The sequence below is a fragment of the Balaenoptera ricei genome, chromosome 5 (genome assembly GCF_028023285.1).
Source record: "Balaenoptera ricei isolate mBalRic1 chromosome 5, mBalRic1.hap2, whole genome shotgun sequence".
Classification (NCBI taxonomy): Eukaryota; Metazoa; Chordata; class Mammalia; order Artiodactyla; family Balaenopteridae; genus Balaenoptera; species Balaenoptera ricei.
In genome coordinates, this window is record NC_082643.1 from 138,862,170 (window position 1) to 138,878,239 (window position 16,070).

A 16,070-nucleotide genomic window follows, 5' to 3' on the forward strand; every position below is an offset into this window, starting at 1 on the left:
TAGCTTCATTGAAATTTTGTTTCCAACGTTCACAGGAAAAAGAAAAAAAACAAAAAGGAGACTTTTGAAACCTTCCTGCCTAAGTCCCTTGCTGTGTAGAAGGGGAAACTGAGGCCCAGAGAGGGAGATTACATACCCAAGGTCACAGAGCCAAGGAGGCCTGACCCCTGCTTTCTATCAGTCAGTGTGGGTTGCACAGCCTCACCAAGCATCCTGGACTCAGCCTCGTCCCGCTGTTCACCACGCGTACATGGGGTTACAAAACTACTGCCCCAGCTGGCATCCACCGAAATCCTTGCTGGAATCCAGAACATCAAAGTCAGAGGGCACTGGAAGTTGTCACATTCCCCCTCTCATTGCCTTGTCCTCGTGCAGGGTTTAAAGAGCCGAGACAGGTGGTTCTCAGACTGGAGAAATGAACGATCACAGACATACACAGAGGCCAAGATGGTTTCTCTTTACAAAATCCTGAAGTGGGGCTCCAGAGCGCAGGCTCAGTAGTTGTGGTGCATGGGCTTAGTTGCTCCGCGGCATGTGGGATCTTCCCGGACCAGGGCTCCAACCCATGTCCCCTGCATTGGCAGGCGGATTCTCAACCACTGCGCCACCAGGGAAGTCTGAACCCACACTCTTTAGTGTACCACCCTGCCTTTGACATTCCTTAAAGTTTTGGAAGCTCGTGGCTCTCTCTGAAGCCCGTGAGCCGCAACTACTGAGCCCGCATGCCACAACTACTGAAGCCCGTGCACCTAGAGCCCGTGCTCTGCAACAAGAGAAGCCACCTCAGTGAGAAGCCCACGCACCACAACGAAGAGTAGCCCCTGCTCGCCGCAACTAGAGAAAGCCCGCGCGCAGCAATGAAGACCCAATGCAGCCAAAAATAAAGTATAAATAAATTAATTAATTAAAGAAAAAGAGTGTGGGCTCATGCTTGAGAACCCAGTTCCCGACGGCTCCCATGAACACAGGGTTGTTTTCTCACGTGTATCTACTTGGACTACATTACAGATGACCTTTCAGTCATTCATATACAAACTCGTAGGCCCTGTGGTGGGTCGGTGAACACCATGGACAAGATGACTGCTCTCCTGGGATTCAGGTCCCCGGTGCAAGGGAGGCTGAGCTTAAAGAGTAAACAAACATACAACCAAGATAATTTCAGATACTGGTAAGAGCTATGGATAAAAACCAAAACTAAACGGGATGGGGGCATCATGACTGGGAAGGCTGGCTACTTTAAAGTGGGGATCACGGAAGGTGTCTCTTAGCAGGTGACGTTGTAGCTGAGCCTTGAACAAGGAGGAGCCAGCTATGCAAACATCTGGGGAGAGAAGGTTCTGTGAAGAGAAATCAGCAAGTGCAAAAGCCCTGAGGCTGGAGTCAGCCAAGCCTTCTAGGACTTTCATCAAAACAAATAATCTGGGACTTTCCTGGTGTCGCAGTGGTTAAGAATCCACCTGCCAATGCAGGGGACACGGGTTCGAGCCCTGGTCCAGGAAGATCCCACATGCCGCGGAGAAACTAAGCCTGTGCGCCACAACTGCTGAGCCTGCGCTCTAGAGCCCGTGAGCCACGACTACTGAGCCCGTGCGCCGCAACTACTGAAGCCTGCGTGCCTAGAGCCCGTGCTCTGCAACAAGAGAAGCCATCGCAATAAGAAACCCGCGCACCGCAGCCAGCGAAGAGTAGCCTCCGCTCAACGCAATTAGAGAAAGCCCACACGCAGCAACAAAGACCCAACGCAGCCATAAATAAATAAATAAATAAATAAATAAATAAATGGGAAAAAACCAAAAAACCAAATAATCTGAAGGCAAGGGGGCTGGATTTTTTGTTTGTTTGCTTTTGTTTTGTTTTGGCCGCACCACAGGGATTGAACTTGGGCCCTCAGCAGTGAGAGCACAGAGTCCTAACCATTGGAGCGCCAGGGAATTCCCAAGGGGGCTGTTTTGTTAAGGAAGCAAAGTAAACAAGATATTTTCATTTTCTAACCTGTAATCTTCCCCCACCACCTCAAAATCATACTAATTCTAGTTAATTCCTACTCAGTTTAAATACCTCTTCCTCCAACAAGCCTTCTGGTCCCACTAGTTCATGGTTTATAAAAACTGGTCTGTGGCAAAATGAGAAAAATGTCAGAAAACCCGTGTGTGTGTGTGTGTGTGTGTGTGTGTGTGTGTGGCTAAAAAGTTGCCAACCGTGTTACCTTTCTCTGAGAATATCTGAGATATATTGTTACTACAATCATCCCTCCGTTCAGCCGGGATTGGTTTCAGGACCCTTTCGCTACCAAAATTGGAGGATACTCAAGTCCCTTACATAAAATGGCACAGTATTTGCATATAACCTATGCACATTCCCCTCCTTCATACTTTAAATCATCTCTAGATTATTTATAACACCTAATGCAATGTAAATAGTTATAAATACAATGTAAATGTTATGTAAATAGTTGTGGCGAAGTCAAAATTTGCTTTTTGGAACTTCCCGGAATTTTTTTCTCAAGTATTTTTGATCCATGGTTGTTTGAGTCCACGGATGCAGACCCATGGGTACAGAGGGCTGACTGTATTTTTATTTTTCACTGTTAATAAGTCCTTTTCACTAAATGATGAGTGTAGATGACGACAAAGTTAACGCGGCAAAAATTAAAAGTTGACCACTCTTTGCAAATCCCCTATATGGGGGGGGGGGGTGGAATTTCACTGGTTGGTCTGTGAATCCCAGGTCTGAGGGCACCTGGGAACTACACTCCGAAGCTCCATTACTTGCCCCTTCTTTGCACCCAGGTCACTCTGGATTTCCCACACCCTTTCATCCTCTCCCTCTTTTCAGAGTTTGATCTCCAAGAGGGCAGGGCCACCCCTGCCTGGCGTCCAGCAAGGCCCAGAACAGGTGCTCAGAAGACATTGATTGAATGCACTGTGATTCATGATGAGACACGTTCAGCTGAGATGAACCTCACAGAGTAAAATTGGGAGCAAACTGATGAAGGCAGAGAGCTGTGTAAAGGAGAAGACCCCAGACCTCATAGCCAGGAGCCTGGGTTCAAATCCTGCAAGGGGCAGTGTGGTCTGGGGAAGTCAGAAGACCTCACCTCTTCCGGAGCAGGAAAGCTTAGGTGAAATTATTTACTTTCTCTGAGCCTCGGGTTTCTCTCCTGTGAGATGGGGGTGATAATGCCTTGACCCTGGATTCTTCTTAAGAACAAAACACAGGTGTACAGAAAAGCACTTTGTAGATAGTGTGCAAACAGTTCGTGGTCCATCCCTCCAGCACCCACCCAGGCCGTAGTATCCAGTTTGCCCCTTCCCAGCCTGTACGTCAGCTTCTCCTGCGCCGGGGAGCTGGTGCGGGAACCTTGCTTCGCAAGTTCTGAAAGGAAAGCTCAGTGCCTGGCACGTAGTAGGTACTCAACAAATAAATCAATGAAGAATGACCCCCAGGCAGGTCACGCTCCCTCTTAAGTAAATAGGCAATCTCCAAGGCTCCTTTCTCTCTGGTGCCTGTGATACTTATTTGCCTTTTTAAGGACAGACCTACGAATCACATTTAGGAAAAGTGGGTGGGTGTGAAGAGACTTTGATTAAAAGGTTAGTGCACATTTTTGGTTCCCACTTCCGAATCTTCCAGAATTTATTTTTGCCTACTTAATAAAAAGAGCCATGTCACATTTCTTTAGCTTGTCTTCTGGGTTAAAAAAAAAATTTTTTTTTAAGCCTGTATTTTAAACCGCCCACTCCAGCCATCCCAGGACGCGGCGAGGAGGGGGCCGCAGACAGGTGGAGCGTATGCCGGGAAGGCGGGGACCGAGGCGGCCCGGAGGCGGGTATGGGCGGCGGCGGAGTTCAGGAGCCCCACTCGCCCCTCCGCAGGGGGCGTCTCCGCTCCTACGCCCCGCACACAGGGTGGGCTCCCGCCTCTAGTCCTCCAACCTCCCGGCGACTCCCAGAACCCACCGACAGCAGCAGGCCACCTCCAGGCTCCAGGCCCCTCCGCCAGCCCGCGCCGAGAAGCCCAGCGCCGGCCGGAGGGGCGGGGCCGGGGCGGGGCGGTGGCGCTGATGTAATCCCGGCTCCTGGGCGGAAGGATATGGAGCGCGCCCGGTTGGCTGGGCGCTGAGGCCAGTTGCCGGGTAACGGAGCGGAGCGGCCGCGGTGCGCCGCCTCCTGCCCTCCGCCGAGTGGCGCCGGAGCCGCCGCCGCTTTACGTAAGGCGCAGGCCAGGGCTGCCCGGCACTCGGCAGCCGCTCGGAGCCCTCGGAGCGAGGAGGCGCCCCCGCCAGCCGCCGCGACGCCCGGCCGCTCGGCAGGTACCGCGGGTGGGCTGGGCGGGCTGAGCGGGCCGCGGCCCCTCGGGCGGCTGGGGCGGGCCGCCACCGCGGCCGAGGGTCTCCAGGACCGGGCTGAGGGAGGCCGGGCCGCCCCGCCGCCCCGCCGGGCCGCGGGCTCCGCGAGGACCCCGGCCGGGCCCCGGGCGTGCGGTGGGCTGCCGGCCCGGGGACCCCGGGCCTGGGGAGCCGGGAGCCGGGCGCCGGCGCACGGGGCGGACGATGAGTCCGCACAATGGGCGGGTGTCGCCGCGCTGGGAGCGGTTCTCTGGGGGGAGGCGCGGCGAGGCGGGGAGAGAACGTGCGGCCGGGGTGCGGCGCCCAGAGTGCGGCGGCCGCGGGACACCCGGAGCGGCCGGCCGGCCGGCGGGTGGGCGCTCGCGGCGCTGCCCTCGCCCAGCTGCGTTCCTCCGCCCCCTCCCCTCCTGCATTGTCCTTTAGGGGCCCGGGAAGGGAAGCCGCCGGCGGGGGAGGGGCGGGGGAGGGGCGGGGCGGGGCGGGGCGGCGCGGACGGACGGGCGCGCGGGCCTGTGGCGCTGCGCGCGCGGGGCGGGCCCTGCCGGCGGGGCGGGCCCTGAGGCGCAAGGTTCGGCGAAGGTTACGGCCGCCCGCGGGAGGGACGGGCCCGCAAAGTCACCCGCGGCCGCAGCGCGGGAGGGCCTCAGCCGGCTCGGGCCGGCTCCAAGCACACGCGTCCCCGGCAGCCCCTCGGAGCTCTCCGCCCCTCCGCGTCCGAGGAACTGCTGGTCGCGAGGGAAATGCCTGCAGCCCCAGGATTTAGCGGGCGGTGCGCAGTTGAACGGGCCTGCCCAGCTGCTGGTGGCGGACCCCCCCAAATCCTGGCAGAAGCGGTTTTGATTTCACTTTCGCCACCTTTCACTTTTTGCCCTCCATAGACAAGCAATGGAGACCTCACCTAGTACAAAGTGCAGGAGATTAAGCGGGTAGGGGGACATGTGGTTCTTTGGAATGGTTTAACTAAATGTGGTTTCTGCTAATAAATATCTGGGTTGGATTCTTGGATATCTAGGTCGGCTACTTCGGCCAGGTTCCTAAGATTGAGCTTTACATGTCTGGGTCTTTGCTTGTTTAAAAAAAACAGTGGTAGGAGATTGGTGAAGAGGTCGGGGCAAGCAGTTTTGATAATAGGTGATGCCGTGGATAAAACTAACTATACAATCAAATCCCTAATCCCTAAGGTAGGTTTCTCCTGTGCAGTAAGACCGGGGCCAGAGCACCTTGACCATTTCATAGACTTCGAATCCGACGTGGCGGTGGTCGGGGGAGTTGGGGGGGGGGGGGGGAATCTGTCACTTTGCAGCCTGAAGGTCAAATATTCTCTCATCGGTTATTTCGGATTGATCCACTCATAAATGGTTCCCAGGATCTTTATGACATTTCTTTGTGACAAAAATTATTTCTGAAATCGTGCCTTTGCATACCTGTAGGTAAGCGTCTTGCAATGTTCTATATTCAGTTGCTGTACTTGATAAATAATGAATTTTTAATAATTCAAAAAATATTTACTGCTTCAGTTTGGGCACACATATTACGGTTTTTACATAAGCCTGTGTCATCAATGAAATGCCAGTTTGGCCACTGAAACATTGAAGGAAGGAGAGAATATGACTCTTAAATATTTAATTTTGTAGAAAGTAGAATTAGAGGTACAAATGTTTTGTTTTTAAAGAAAAGTACCAGTCTTTACCATGGCATCAATATAAGGCAAATCTGTAACAGTTTTAAGGGTCATTAGCTTATTTGTTACATGTTGCAAACATTTAAGAAAATTAAATGGATTTTTAGCACTTCTTTAATGATACCATAGATCACTCTGTGCTTTATTTTATAGTAGCACTTTTCAAAAGCAGTAGGGTTGTTTTTATTTTGCATTGTGTGGAAAGTACTGAGCCTGGGTGGTTCTCCCTGTTTCAGCAGCGTTTGACTTGGAGCAGTTCATGGCCTCTGGGCCAGTTTTCTCGTCTCTAAAATGGGAAGAGTGATGGTAACTGTCTCGTGGGATGGTTGGAATGATCAAGTGAGGGGAGATGTGAAATTGTTACGCCAACATTCAGTCCCTTTGAAAATATTAGGTAGTGCTAGTGTGTCAAAGCTTCAGATTCCTCTCTTGGCTTAAAGCTTTTTTAGGCTCCTCCCCATCCCTTCCTATCTGCACTTTGCCTGGCTGTCAGGTCATCTTTCCTAAATCCAGATTGGATCCTGTCAGTCTCTGGCTCAGAAGGCTTCTAAGGACTGACCGACCGCCTGTTGTTTGGAGGCCAGAATCCAGACTCAGCAGCATCACATTCAAGGCCCCTCACAGTCTGGCCCTGGTCATCTCTGAACTGTACCTGTCTTCTTGGTTCCCTTTCCACACTGTCCCGCCAAATGAGACGACTCTTGGTTCTCTGAACAGGCCAGGCTGCTTCATCCCTTCTTCCCTTATACCTTCCTCTCTGGCTGGAATACCCCATCTCACTTCCACCCACTCCACTTTTTAAAAGTCCACATCTGATTTTATGTCCTCTCTGGAGCCCTTTGGAAATCCTGTCAAAGTGAATTATTCATTTCTGCAGTCATAATCTTCTATTTTTACTTTCGTTATTGCCTATATCACGTGTTGTGTATGTAATACTCTGGCTGTGGTGACCATGTGATTATTTTATCCCCAACACCTTGCTCAAGGGTTTAACCATGAAAATGTTCAGATGTTTGCTAAATAAAGTCAAAGTCTGTAATCCACCTTATGGAGGACATTATTATTATTATAAACGGTTTTAATAACAGTACCAACCACAGCACTGGGAATGAGGTTTTATTATATTGAAGATGGGTAATACTTAGCATATTTCTTTTCAATTATTTTTAATCTCTCACAAAATACCAAGTGGTATTTTTACACAAAATACAAACAACCATGTGTGTGGAAACTTTCAGGGTCCATGAACCAGCAATGCTGACTGAAGTCACTGCACCCTGTCTCTTGGGAGAGGGGATCAGAGCATACGTTTTAAAATATTCCTTACCTTTAAAATGTAATTGCACTCTCAGCAGATTACACGCTTTTTGTTTGAAACTTTTTTGGAGATTTATTATACTCAAAAAGTAAACTGCTTTTGAGGGCGCTTATTTTAAGTGCATTAGACCTGGATTCGAGAGACTCAGGTTTGTGTGTTGGCTCATCTCCTCACCCCTGGGTCACCATGGGCAAGTCGGTGAAATCTCTCTGGAACTTCAGATTCTTTATTTTGTGAAATGAGAACAGTCTTGTCTGTACTATTTTTGCTTTGCGGTGTCACTTAGAGTGGCTATTCTTTGTGTACTGCATGCCCTTGTTCAGATAAAGGTAATAAGATGATACTACTTCACGGCACATTCGTCTTCCTTGTCACTCAGGCTGGAAACTTTTCGAGGCTTCCTTTTCTTGACCAGATTTTTACCAGGTCTGCCTCCATGTGTCTTTTCAGTCAACCTTTTTGTTTTTCTCCACAGTTCCCCTGCCCCTGCCCTCCCTGGCTCTTGTCAGTTCTTATGGGGGTTGTTCCTGTAGGCCTGCTGACTGGCCTCCCTGTATCTAGTCTCTCTAGTCCTCCTGTGTTCTGTTCCCAGAATTATTCAATATGTAAATCAAATCGTATCATGCCCTGCCCCCCAGGTATGTACCAGCGGTTCTTGACATTTCCCCCTATTCCGTCACGCCTGGGGTTATGACCTAGTGCTGTCCATAGGCTTACTCCTACAAAGATTCTCACCTCGGCGGCATCACCCCCTGGCCGGTTGAGAATTAGTGTTAAGGGGTTAGGAAAGCATTCTAAGACCTGTGCCATCTGGCCTCATTCTGACTTTTAGCTTCATATTTTACTGCATCTCTCTTGTTACCTGGTATTTCAGCACTAGACCTCTGGCCACGTTCATGGTTGTTGGTCTGACTTCTTTACTCTTGAATGTCCTTTCTGCCTTTTTCTTCTTATCAAAATCCTTAATACTGAATGAAGGCTTGGCTTAAATGCTTCTACTTCTATGAAAGAAGCTTCCCCTGATTTTCAGAATTAACTCTTCATTATTCTCCTACACAGGGCTTGATGATACTTCCACTCAGCTATTTTTTCTTTTTGACTTTTTAGTTTATTCTTTACATGGATTACAGACTCGTTAAGGGAAGAGAGGAAAATCTTATCCATTGCTGATTCCCTCTAGTGTGTAATGTAGTCTTTCACGTAGTACTTGTTGATTTAAATCCTTGATTGAGTTAACTCAATCACTCTACATTCTCTGAATTTAGCAGAGGGGGAGTGGGGTTGGAATGGCTTTATGTGAGAGCTTCATGAATCCACACGACATACTCAGAACAGGGCCCCAGTACGTAATAAGTGCCCAGTAAGTGGCAGCTTTTAGCTGTTAGTTGGAGCAGGTGTAGTGGTTGGGTATGTTGATTTTTTTTTTTTTAAACATCTTTATGGAGTATAATTGCTTTACAATGGTGTGTTCGTTTCTGCTTTATAACAAAGTGAATCAGCTATACATATATTGTCATATTTCCTCCCTCTTGCGTTTCCCTCCCACCCTCCCTGTCCCACCCCTCTAGGTGGTCACAAAGCATTGAGCTGATCTCCCTGTGCTATGTGGCTGCTTCCCACTAGCTATCTGTTTTACATTTGGTAGTGTATATATGTCCATGCCACTCTCACTTCGTCCCAGCTTACCCTTCCCCCTCCCCATGTCCTCAAGTTCATTCTCTACGTCTGCGTCTTTATTCCTGTCCTGCCCCTAGGTTCTTCAGAACCTTTTTTTTTTTTTTTTTTTTTAGATTCCATATATATGTGTTAGCAGGGTATGTAGATTGATTGTATATGCTGGTTACTGTAACAGTGTTCACAGATTTATTTCTGGCTTCTGTGTAAAGGAAAAAAAATCATCTGGTCTCTCCATCTTCACTCTTTCGTTAGTTTTGGGAATTAGCAGAAAAGGGAGTATTTGGTTGGAGGGAGCTTTTGCATAAGCAGATTCATGATGGTGGTCCTAAATTATTCTGAAGAAGGGAAACCTTTCTGTAAGTGAGCCAGGTTTTTTGCAGTGGCTTAAGAAAGTGGAAAATGGATTGTCAGTTGTTATACTATACGTTATTTTTCGGTAAAGCACATGCTTTCGTTTTAATCTTACATCTTGTAATTATATATTAAGCAGTAGAATCTTCTTATTTAGTGTTTGGAATGACTGTTGAAATTTTGTTTTTGAAGTCATCTCCAAAGCTTTTTCTTGCCACTAGGCTTTCTCCGTTAGTTCTCTATCTTTTCCTTTGTCTGCTCAGCAGTCTTGCCCTGTGGCTAGACAGGGAGAAGCTAGGGGAGGAAAACAGCTATCATTTTGAAACTTTTAATTAAATATTTAGGTACTGTTTTTAAGTTTATATGTGTTACTGATGGACAGGTTGTATCCAGAAACCTTAAAAAGTGGTATCTCTGGTTGTAACATAATATGGAATTCGCTACTTGCAGCAACATAAGAATATGTATTAATTGCTGTTTAACTTACGTTGACTATATTGATGATTATGAGCTTTTAAAAAATCATTGGAAATATTATATTCCTATTATTAGGAATTATTATATTCCTAATAAATCTCTCTTAAAAGCTGCCCCAAAGAATTGGGGATGATAGGCCTATCCCAGTGGATGAATTAGTATCAATTAGAAATAAAAGCAGTAGGACAGTTAGAAGATTAATGATTGCAAAAATGCTTGAGAATGTGTTGCTTTGTGTGTGTGTTCCTAGCTAGAGTGATGAAGGAATGTGAGTTCTGTGAATGCAGGTTGTGTGTGTGTGTACACGTCTGTACATGTATGTGGTTCTCTGGTGACGGGAAGCGAGCCTAGGCACCGTGTGTCTATAGTCTTTATGGTGCCTGGCGCAGGGAGTGGTCACTCAGCACACACTGATGTCAAATGAGTCAGTCACACATGGAGATAAATAAGTGTAAAGAAATGGGCCTCAGCACGTTTTCAAATTTCTCTTTTGGTAATGTGGTTGTTACCTCAATAACAGGAGGAGGTAGAAAGTGGGGAGGGATTTATTTTCCCTTTCAGCCAGGAGTTTGTTTCTAGCTCAATTACGTTTTCCAGAGTACCTGTGGAATCTTAATAGCCAGTACATAACTATTTCAAAATTGTTTACCCAGTTTGGGGATTTATTCGAGCTCTTTACTTCTTTTCTTCAGTAACTAGCTTTTTCTTGGGTGTCTGATTAACATCTAGCTCCTTGTTAGCAGCTTCCCTGAAGATTTTAATGGTGAGAAAGTTGAAAAAAATTTTTTTATCGAAGTATAATTGACTTACGATATTATATGAGTTTTGCTACACAACATAGTGATTCAGTTATTTTTATGCATTACAAAATGATCACCACGAAAAAGCTGAAATTGAATAGACACATTTTTGGTCCTTTTTTTGGTTGTTGTTGTTTTTGCCACTGCTTCCTTTGATTACCACCATAGATAATTATTACTGATTGTATTGTTAATAGTTTTTTGCTGGTGCCATCGAAGCAGTTTCTTGTTTTTGTAAGATGTAAAGCTTAATTTAAAACTATCAAAATATATTTTGTATGATTTACCAAAACATTGTTTTGAATATAAGTAACTTTTATAAAGTCTATTTATTTTTTAAAAAGTCCATGTTAAATCTAAAAAAGCAGTAAGTTTTAAGATGAATATTAAGTCTTCTCTTTCACTCCCCTTCCCATCCTGTACTCATTTTGAAAAATCACTGATAAGCTTCTCGGATGTCATAGAAAAAAAATTATGCCTGTACTTCTAAAAAATGGAGTCACGGTAGAGAGTGTTCTTCGTTTAAACACACACTAAACTTTGTATCTTGGAGCGCTTTCCATATCAGCATGTACAGACCTACCTCGTGTACAGATCTACTTCACTGTGTTTTTTTTTTAATGTGCCCAGTATTCTGTGGTATGAATGCACTAGAATTTATTTGATTAGTTGATGGAGTGGGTGTCCATGTTGTTATTGTAACAAAGTAAACATTTTTTTTTTTAATTTATTTATTTATTTATTTATGGCTGTGTTGGATCTTCGTTTCTGTGCGAGGGCCCTCTCCAGTTGTGGCAAGCGGGGGCCACTCTTCATCGCGGTGCGCGGGCCTCTCACTATCGCGGCCTCTCTTGTCGCGGAGCACAGGCTCCAGACGCGCAGGCTCAGTAGTTGTGGCTCACGGGCCCAGTCGCTCCGCGGCATGCGGGATCCTCCCAGACCAGGGCTTGAACCCGTGTCCCCTGCATTGGCGGGCAGACTCTCAACCACTGCGCCACCAGGGAAGCCCAACATTTTTATACATAATGTTTTGGTGAACTTTTGTGAGAAACCTCCTTAACCTAGGCAGCCTAAAACAAAACAAAACAAAAACTGATGAACAGGTTTCTAACTTCTCTAAATTATCATTGATCATATGGAAAATTTTCTTGGCAGCTTTATTAGTTTTTATAATTTTAGACATTAGGCTGGGTATTTTCTTTTCTGAAGTAGTCCTGCGGGTATTTAGGGTTATTTGGGGCGTTATTTAGTTTAAAAGTGGTCAGTTTGTGGTGAAGGGGAAAGGTAAGGGGTTCTTAGAAGTAGCTATTAGAACACGGGTAAGGAGGAGAATGAGCTCACACTTGTTAAAGCACTTCCTACATGTGAGGCCTTTTGTTAGGGACCTTAGGTAAACTGTTTCCTTTAATCCTTCTGACAGCTCTTGAGAGAGGAGGTATTATCTCCATTTTACAGATGATGAAGCTGCAGCTCAGAGGTCTCAAGAAACTTCCCTAAGGTTACACGTAATACATGGCAGAGCAGGAGCCCCAACTTCTATCTTTGCAACTTCCACTGCCCGGCTCTTCCTAGAGATTCATTGGTTCACACGGCGCTTGTCTGCTCACAGTGTCCTATGCCTAGATGCCAAGATGGTTAGGCATGCCGGAGACTTACACGGGGAGGGAGGGAGCAGGAGTGCTGGGAAGAGCCATCGGCTTCCCTTCCGTGCAGGTGTGATCCTGTGGGAGGAGAGATGGGGGAGGGCAGGCCAGAGCAGCCTCAGGCCAGGGCAGTTTGGAGACAGTCTTGGCCAGGCTGCTGGCTGCTCGGCAGGTCAGGTCTATACCCCCTGCTGGTCAGCATTGCTGGGAGCAGCCTGAGGGACACGTGGCCTGATGTCTTTGCCGTGGTGACCGTGTAGCAACTGGAGGCTCTCAGTCAGCTGGGCTCCCCACGGCAGGCTGTCTCGAGGGGCTGCCTGTGGCCACCACACCATTCAGTGCTGGGGCGGGTGGGGGGGAAGCAAGCAGATGGGTACACGGATCAAGTGCAAATGCGTGCTAAGAGGGAAAATGAAGTAGGCCAGAGGGATGTTGTGTGTTTAGGGTGGGCAGGAAAGGGCTCTCTGGTAAGACGATACTTGAGCTGAGACCTGAGGGGAATAGGGAGAAAGGTGTGGGGCTGTCTGAGGAGCAGAGCATTATTCAGGGCGAGGGCAGAGCAAGTGGAAGACCCCGATCGTGCATCGTTATGAAGGTGGAACGGAGAGGATTCGCTGAAGGGTTGGATACGGAATGTGAGAGAAACAGGAGGAGTCAAGGATGGTGCCAGAGCTTTTGACTTGAGCAGTGGAAGCACAGAGTTGCCCTTGACTGACACTGGGAAGGTCATGGCAAGGATGGTGGTGGTAAGAATTTGTGGGTTTTCGTTTGTGTTTTTTAAGAGATGTTGTAAGTTGAGATGCCACTCAGACACCGTCTAGTAGCTTGATGGCTCTGTAAGTTTTGGGTTCATGAGAGAGAAACGGAGGTGAGAGAAAGTTTGGAGTAATCTCTACGCAGATGTAGAGATTACAATCATGGGAGTGGAGATCAGCTAAGCCTGTGCTGTTCAGTAAGGTAGCCATGAGCCACGTGCGGCTTCTGAGCATGTGAGATGAGGCTAGTTTGACTCGAGATGTTCTGTAAGTGTCACATACACACCATATTTCAAAGACTTAGTATGGGAAAAAAGAATGTAAAATAGCTCATTAATGATCTTTTACCTTGATTATATTTGGAGTGATAATATTTTGGGTCTATTGAGTTAAAGTATATTATGAAAATTAATTTCATCTGTTTTTCTTTTTTAACATGGCTGCTAGAAACTTTTAAATTACATTGGCATGACTCAGGTTTTGCTATTGGATGGCTTCAAAGGAGGAAGTGAATGTAAACAGAGAAGTGTGAGGCCTGGGCGGAGAGCTGGGGAAGAGGAGGGCCCCGCAGAGGAAGGGCTGAGAGGGCGGCACAGTGAGGGTGGTAACAGTTGTGGTCTCTAGAGCTTGAGCGAAAGAAAAGTACCAGAGAGCAACTAGGCCTGCCACCGTGTGACCGACGGCCGTGGCTTTAGGAGTCAACAAGTCTTGGAGGTGGTCTGTAGAGTGGGATCTTTCCCTATACTGTTTTGTTTTTGTTTTTTAAGTGAGTCTCATCAGGACAAGAATGCAGCCTTTTCAACCAGAGTTATAATGTAGCCTCTCTGTGGATGCAGCCACACAGTAGGAAGAAGCACACATTTAGAAGATTGGACGCAGTTAATGCAGGCAAGTGGCTGTGACCTTCAAAGCCTCGCTCTCAGGGCTTGCTTTCATCTTGCAACCTTCCCTAGATGAAACGACTGTGAGAATTTCTTACCTTCCTTTTCCCAGTTCTAAGCCGGGGAGTGGACCTAGTCACTGGAGTGGCCGTCCATTATCTAGGCCTGTAATTGGGTTTTCTGGTTGACACGCAGCTTGTTCTGTTGTGGTAGTCAGATGATTTGGCACGCGTCCCCTCCCTGCCCGCCCCCGGCCCCAGTCCACTTCTGGCCTGATCAGCGCACAGGGCTCCAGAGCTGAGGAACAGGCTTGGCCCTTCACTGGCAACAGGCCGTCTGAGGACCTTCCGGTGCCGCTCAGGGGCTTCTTTTTACTGTGTTGGTATGTGTGTCAGGCACATGTTTTTGCCCTTAGATCTTATACTTTTTCCCCCTGCATTTCATTCTCCTGTTTCCAAAAACACACTTGCACATCTAAGAACAGTGTTTGCAAGTTTTTTCACTAGCCATGCGATAGGAGCTGTCATGGAACCCGCAGCTCCTCTGAGTGGAACTTGCGTGGGCCTTGCCAGGGCAGGCTGGCGACCACCTTGGGAAGGCTCCGGTAGTGCCCTGCGGTCTGCACTGGCTGCGTCGCGGCAGGGCTGGCCTCCCTCTCTCTCTGGCTCGGGAGTCAGGTCTGTCAGCTTCTCAAGAGGCCTCCGGGCCTGTGGGGACAGCGAGCAGTAATGGCCAAGCCAGGGGCTGATTAAAAGGATCTGCTAAGTGCAAAGCAAAAAGGCGTGGCTTTGATTCTGTACAATTACATGATGGCAAGGCTGCAGGTTAGGTGAGGGGCGGATGGTGTGATGGAAAGGGCACCAGTTTCGGACCTAGGCCCACAGCGGCCCTGGGCTTCACTCACCTGGGACCCCGAATACACGTTTAAGTTTCTTAATCCGTAAGATGAGGAGGTTTGGTTTAGCTCAGTGTTTGTTCATGCTGTGAGAGCAGTGTCTGCACAAAGTAGGTGCTCAAAGATTTATTGAATGAACGGATGAATAAAAGAATTCTAGAGAGCCCAGGTACTTAGGGCATGAGGCAGACGGTGGGGCGACGGGGAGGCGTGTTTGGCCAGGCCCCCCCTCCCCTCACCTGTGCCCCTTCAGCCTGTCTCAGATATGGTACTGGGTTCTGCTACTTTGAGAAATGTTTGCACAACACTAGATTAGCAGACCTGTCTCTGAACGTGAAGGTGGCATGCTTCCGATGCGCCCCACTGTCACATCCCTATATACTTTTTACCAAGATAAAAGTTGTGTGAGAATAGGGCTTCCCTGGTGGCGCGGTGGTTGAGAGTCTGCCCGCCAATGCGGGGGACGCGGGTTCGGGCCCTGGTCTGGGAGGATCCCGCATGCTGCGGAGCGGCTGGGCCCGTGAACCACAACTACTGAGCCTGCGCGTCTGGAGCCTGTGCTCCGCAACGGGAGGGGCCGGGATGGTGGGAGGCCCGCGCACCGCGATGAGGAGTGGCCCCCGCTCACCACAACTAGAGAAAGCCCTCGCGCAGAAACGAAGACCCAACACAGCCAAAAATAAATAAATAAATAAATTAAAAAAAAAAAGTTGTGGGAGAATAAATGCAGTTTCAATCATAGGTAGGGTAGGAAGTGCTGCAGAGGTGCTGTATTGTTTCCTAGCGCAGCTGTAATGAAGTGCCACAAACTAGGTGGCTTAGAACAACAGACATTCTTTCTCAGTTCTGGAGGCCAGAAGTCTGCAGTCCAGATGTTGTCAGCAAGGTTGGTTCCTTCTGGAGGTTCTGAGGGGGGACCTGCTCTGTGTCCGTCTCCTAACTTCTGGTGGTTACTGGCGGTCTTTGGCATTTCTTGGTTTGTAGGCACAGCAGTCCAGTCTTTGCCTTTGTTTTCGTGTGACAGTCTCTGTGTGTCTTTGTCCACATTTTCTTCTCATAACGACATCAGTCATTGGATTAGGGCCTGAACAGAGGTAGATTGAAAATGAATAGTGCTTGTAAGAGAATGAAGAAGAGTTACTAATTGAAAGTGATTACGTTGTCTAGAGCTTTGATAAGCATATTCATGTTCTTAAACACAAAACGTAGAGTTTCCATAGAGTGGAATGCTGGATTCTGGTTTT

The 16,070-nt window shown here is 47.9% G+C and overlaps 1 protein-coding gene across 5 annotated transcripts in view; it reads left to right on the top strand.

Annotated features, from left to right (window-relative positions):
• The first annotated feature begins 4,174 nt into the window (after window positions 1-4,174).
• KIAA0232 (KIAA0232 ortholog) overlaps window positions 4,175-16,070 on the top strand; it is an 88,142-nt gene continuing 76,246 nt past the window's right edge. For 4 of the 5 annotated variants that reach the window (XM_059923635.1, XM_059923638.1, XM_059923637.1 and 1 more), the window contains exon 1: window positions 4,175-4,312. The gene's annotated coding sequence lies outside the window, so the exon portion shown is untranslated. Of the gene's footprint in view, window positions 4,313-4,967; window positions 5,275-16,070 lie in introns of those variants that run through there. The other variant, XM_059923636.1, reaches the window with a different exon arrangement.